Source organism: Ammospiza caudacuta, chromosome 10 (genome assembly GCF_027887145.1).
Source record: "Ammospiza caudacuta isolate bAmmCau1 chromosome 10, bAmmCau1.pri, whole genome shotgun sequence".
In the NCBI taxonomy this organism is placed as follows: domain Eukaryota; kingdom Metazoa; phylum Chordata; class Aves; order Passeriformes; family Passerellidae; genus Ammospiza; species Ammospiza caudacuta.
In genome coordinates, this window is record NC_080602.1 from 1,876,413 (window position 1) to 1,882,412 (window position 6,000).

The following is a 6,000-nucleotide window of genomic DNA, read 5'->3' on the forward strand; positions in this document are numbered from 1 at the left end:
AATTCAGAGAAGTGATTTAAGTATCAAGAAGTCAATAAGTATCAATCAGTAAATCAAATAATTTGGGGGAATATTTAGCCTGTGAGTTTCAGCAAAGTATTGAATATGTCTTAGATCCATGGATACAAACTAGTAAGTGAGATTGCTGGGTGTGCACGTGTTAGGGAAGTGATTCCCCACACACCCAGTGCTGAGATCAAGGATTGCCTCTCTTCTAACCCTGAGCTGGCAGCAGGAATTGGGCCCTGCTCGGTAACGTTCATTTTGAAGACTTCTGTTGAGCAGGTAAGAATGGTCAAAATGAAATCTTTTCCAGCTGTTTCCCTTTGGTTTACCAGTTTGAGGGTTAAAATTCTGTGCTGCAGGTGTCCTGGGTGTGTGCAGAGCAGTGCAGCCCCAGAAACGCCTTGGCTTGCCCACAGGTTGTCATGCCTTGCTGCCAGGTGTGCCCAGCTGTGGCAGGAGAAGGAGCCCGCAGCGCAGTGGGCACCGTGCCCTGCCCAGCCGGGGCTCTCTGGCACAGAGCAGCAGCAGCGCCAGCGCCGTTCAACCCGCTCCTGCCTTGGCTTCCCCTGGCACACAGAAGCCTCTGGAAATCAGCACCGCCAGCGGCATTCCCAGCTGGGAGCAGCTGCTGCTGGCGGGCAGATGCTGCCAGTTCGACTGCTGCCAAAGGGGAAGAGAGGCAGAGATGTACCCGCACCGGAGCCCTGGGCATGTCCAATAAAGGTGCAAATATGTGGGGAGATTTGTTAGGAAGCATTTCAGCTGTGATGCCAACAGTGGCTTCTCTCCTGGTTTTGTGTGTTCTGGACGAGTAATGCAATGGTTGGGTCTGACAATTAAGAAGCAGATGTTATGTGGATGTTCAAATGAGTAGTGATTATATTGTAATATATCCTCCCATAGTCCTCTTTCCCGTCCCCCTTGTAACAGCCTGGGTAGTCAGGGCATTTGGGGAGGGCTGGCTTGTGACCAGCAGGCAGCGTGTAACAACACCTGACCTCCAGTCGGGATGCAGGAAAGTAATCTCCACCAATGGGCAGCAGAGAAAGAGTTGACTGACAAAACTTTTGGAGGGGCTGAGGGCATAAAAGGCAGAGCATCCTTTTTGTAGATGAGCACATGGCTACTAATCACAGAGACTCCCAATGATGCGACTTTTCGTTATTCAGTCCTTTGTTAAAGTTTACTAAACCTTTAAAATTTTAAAAGTGAGAGTCATTTCTCGCATGTGCAATGCTGTGGGCCATTGTCTTGGTCTGGTTTCCTTTGCTTGGGTCCCATCTGAGTGCTCAGTTGGGGTACTGGCTGTAGGTGCTTGGGGCAATCCTGGAGTTCCTCTTGGATCCCCTGAACAACAGGGTTTGGCCCATGAGGGGAATTTTTGCTGCTTTGTGACAGATGAGAATTTCCCAGGCTCTTTTGTGTTTTCTGTAGGGAAGGTTGGTTATTGCTTTGCATAAACTCACAGACCAACACAGAGCTGTCCCTTTGTGATGTCAGGGCATGGTTGCCCCATCGTCATAGTGGCATCAGAAGGTTGCCTTGGTGCACGGAAGGCCTGAGTGTCAGAGCAGCCCTAGGCCTTGCTCAGATCAGGAGAACTTTCCTGGTCCAAGCATCTGTCAGTAGGCAGCTGCCCACTGACAAGAGGCTTGTTTTTGAGCGTTTAGAAAATTTGCAGAAATGCCAATAATTAACCATCTGGCCACTGCAGCTTTTGCTGCATATGGCATTACTTATTCCATTTATTATTTCACAAATTTCGCACGTAAGTAGAGGCTTCCCTTCTGCTTAGGTTAGGTGTATCCTAACCTGGCTTTTGTATGTCTTCCTGCTCTTTGTTGGGGGCTGAGTTTCTGATTTTGAAACAGAAAGAGCATTAGGATGCCTCTGCTTTGGTAAAGCTCCTGTCAAGAGGTCCAGCTAAAAGGGGGTGTCTGTAGCCACAGGGGCAGCATTTGCAGGGGAACCTGCAGGGCTTCCGTTCCCTGCACGGGAGAGTCTGTGGCAGCAGAGTCTGTCATTTCCTCAGGTTGCTGGGAGAAGCAAGACATTTTTAAAATGTAGACTGGCAGACCTTCTTTAAGGCTTTCGAGAAATTCTGCAGTTGTTGCCAGAATTCAGAGAAAGCTTCTTTCTTTTTAAATTTTGTCATGAAAGTATTTGACTAACTTGATCTTTTACTAAATGCTAAAATAGTTGTTCCCTTTGAAAGGAAGTGCTGCTGTGCTTTTCCACAATAGAACTGCGGCACCTCTGGGGGATTTTGGGGAAGCTTTTCTGGGCAACCGTTTCCTGCAAGTTAATCAGAATTAGTGCATGACACTGAGTGAAAAAAAAAAGAGTACCTGAAGGAGAAGATTTCAGAAGCTGTCTTATGTGTTTGGTAGAACAGGAGCATTGAGTGTTAAAAACACTTTGCATTTGCTTGATCGTATTTGTATTAATTTCCTGGCTAAACTGGCTGCAGTGTAGGCACAACCAAGAATATTGTCCTGATCTCTTGCTGGCTGTGTGAATGAGATGTGTCTCCTGGAGGGATGTTGTGAAATGGGAAATCATCTCTGTTTGGGTTGACTTGTTCTGTGGGATTCAGCAGCCCCAGGCAGTTTTCTTACGGCATCTGGTTCATTTTCCCTTCCCACTACAGGACACCTGAAGCATGTATTCAGCAGCGCTGAAGATCCTGAGGTGAGTGAGAAAGGAACATTTCATTAAGACTTGTAGAGCAAGCTGAGAGCTTGGCCAGTAGCAGTAGACTGTAGAGGGCCAGCTAGGAAGGCCGAAAGAAAAACCATATTCATGCCTGTAACAAAAATAATAAAGGCAGAGATAGATATTTTTAAATTTCCTTCTCAGAGTTTGAAGAACTAAAAACCTAGTTTTGAAAAGAGAAAAATGCTTGCAGACAGCAGATAGGGAAAATTTAATTAAGAGCAATTTCCTGTACAGTTGAATTAGATCATTTTAATTTAAACAGAGTGACTTAGAATCCTATTCCTATCAAACTTTATGATATCTACTTGGAACATGAGGTGGTAGCACAGGAAGGCCATCTTGCAATGGTGCCTCTGTATCTGAAGTGCAATGGGCACCTTTGTGGCTGGGGAGCTGCGTGGCCCAAAGGACGCAGGGCTGGCGGCCGTGAGCAGCTGGAGATGAGGCAGCGTGGGGCCAGGGGGCCAAGAAGGCCAAGGGCACGGTGGCTGTGCCAGCAGCAGTGGGGCAGCAGGAGCAGGGCAGGGAGCGTGGCCTGTGCTGGGCAGCGCTGCGGCCACAGCTGGAGTGCTGTGTGCAGCTGTGGGCCCTGGGAAGCAGAAAGTCATGGAGGGGCTGCAGCGTGGGCACAGAGGGACAGGGGAGCTGGGCAAGGGGTGCAGCACAAGGCCAGGGAGGAGGGGCTGAGGGAGCTTTAGCCTGGACAATGGGGGCTCATGAGGGACCTTCAGGCAGACTTCCATAGATCCCTGCCTTGGATCCATAGAGCCAATGCTCAGCACGAGGGCTGTTTCCCTGCCAAACATCCCTTCACTGCATCCAAGTGCTTTAGACACTGGTGTGGGTAACACTTTCACCTTTTGTTGATTTGTTTGTTTGCTAGAAGGAGAAGCTTTGTGCAATTTCTCCTTCTCCAGGGAGCAAGGGAGCTTTTTCCTCAGTCTTTCCTACACTTTTACAGCACTGGCAGAAATTCTGCTAGAATTTTAGTTTTCAAGAGGGCAGTTCTGGAGAGTGCAGTATTTTTGCACAAGAACACATAGTTTAGGGCAGGGATGTTGGTGCAGAACGAGCTGTTCTGTTGCCAGACCAGCCAGTAGGGCTTGCCCATCCTTTTCAAGTTAACGGCTCCCGTGTCTTTTGGCTGCCCAGGGAATCAGTGTGTGTTGTGTTTGGGAACTGAGTAGGAAATCAATGCCCTTGCATTCCAGCTGGTGCTCAGAGATTAGAGGAGCTGGGAGGGGCTGGGCTGCATTTCTGATTCCAGCCACTTCAGCACCATCAGTGTGGCCGAGTCCAAGCGAAGAACTTGCCCGAGCACAGATGCACAAAGAGAGCCGTTCCCAGTGCAATGCTCTGGGTCTGATTGCATTCCATAAGGACCGACATGCTCCAGATTCCCCAAGAGTGTGGGTTACTGAAGCAACAGGAGAGCAAGTTCAGGATGGCTGCTGGTTGGGGCACTGCTGCCGAGTGCTGATGTGTGTAGCGACAGAAAGGACAGGATTGATTCAGGGTGACCCCCACGTGGCGAAAAATGTGCTTTCACTCTATGATTTAGAAGTTTAAACAAATGCTTTATTAAGCTATGTTATATTACACTAGTACTATATTAAAACTATACTAAAGAGATATTATACTAAAAACATACGAAAGAAAAACTTGTGACTGTCTCCACACAGCCTTTTATCTAATTATCTAATCAGTCTAGACAACTATCAATAAAATCCACTTAACAAATCACTTTCAGTAAACAATCACTATAACACATTCTTCATGTACTAAAAAACAAGAACAGCAAGGAGAGATAATAATTGTTTTCTCTCCTTCTATGAGTTTCTCACTACCTTCCCTTAAAAAAACCTAGGAGAGAGAATTATATCTCTCTCCATTCAAAGAATGTAAATACTAGAGCACAGTAAAGAGAGATGATAAAAGTGAGATCTGTCTATCTATCTATTTTAATCTTCCTGGCTCTGCTCCAAAGCAGTGGAAGATGCAAAGCTCACCTAAAGGCATCCCTTCAGGAGAGAAGTAGAGACAAGTTCCATTGACTGATCCTGAGCAGGCAGAGATGTTTCCCCCTCCAGAGATGGTTGCTTTTTCCCGTCATGTTTTCCTACTCCAGCCTTTTCTGACCTGAAGCCTTCATTTGTCCTTTAAATTTTTGCATGTCTTAAGGGAGTGGAACTATCCCATGCTGTAGCTGGGGTCTGGTGACTCTGGTCATACATGCCATGCCATACATGACACATGGTTTCCTTCACTGGCATCCCCAGGGCTGTGTAAGTGCATTCGTTAATGGGGCCTTATGAGAAACTCTGTTACTGCTGGTCAGAATTCTCCGTTGACAAAAGAGGGAGAAGAAACACCTTGGTCCTCCTCCATATACTGAGGTGGCCATAGAGGTTCTCTGACTTCCATCAGAGATCTTTGCATGCATCCTTATCTCCTGAATGACCCGGTTTTCTAACAAGAGTGTGGATGTCAGGAAGGAGGAATGCTGGTGCGGGCCTGAAGAGAACGTGAACTCCAGAAGTGTCTCTCACAAGGAGTGAGCTCACCCAGGAAGCCCCTGCAGAGCCAGGATGGAGCTGTGGGACAGGGCGGGGAGTCAGTCACTACTGAAAGACAAACAGGACACGGCAGAAGCAGAGGGAGGCCCTCACCAGACCCTTGAGAAATGCCACCCCTTCCCTGTCAGCTGCCTGAGAGGCTGCTGGAGCTTCAGTCCCAGATGGCCCCTGATTGTAGGGCCAGGGTCACTTTGGAATCTGTGCCTCCCCTCGGGCAGAGAACGACCCAGGAGAGCAGCAGCACAGTGCTTTGGGAACGTGTGAGCCCAGCAGTCTGTGAGTCTTGGCCCACAAAGGGCGTATGGGAAGTTGAAACCCATCTTCTCTTGCTTTCTGTGCAGGTGCTTCTAGAGAAAGAGCAGGAGCACACTGCCTCATCTGAGCTGCCATGCCAGACTCAGGGAGAGCTGTTCCCTGCCCGAGGGCAGGAAGAGCAGCTCAGGCAGCAGGTGGAAGAGCCACAGGAGAATGGCCAGGTAAGCCTGACTGGCCAGGGCACAGAGGGAAGGGCAGAGAGAGGGGCATAAACCAGAGCTCTTGGGACTGAGGAGGCCAGGAGTCCCACAGGCAATGGAGGCACAGAGCCTTGCAATCTGCAGAGATCAGCCCTGGGACAGGAGGTTTGCAATGGAGGCGGATGTGGGGAGGGAAGCAGAAAGAAGGGGCTGAATAAATGTGATTTTGAGGCTGCAAGAGGAAA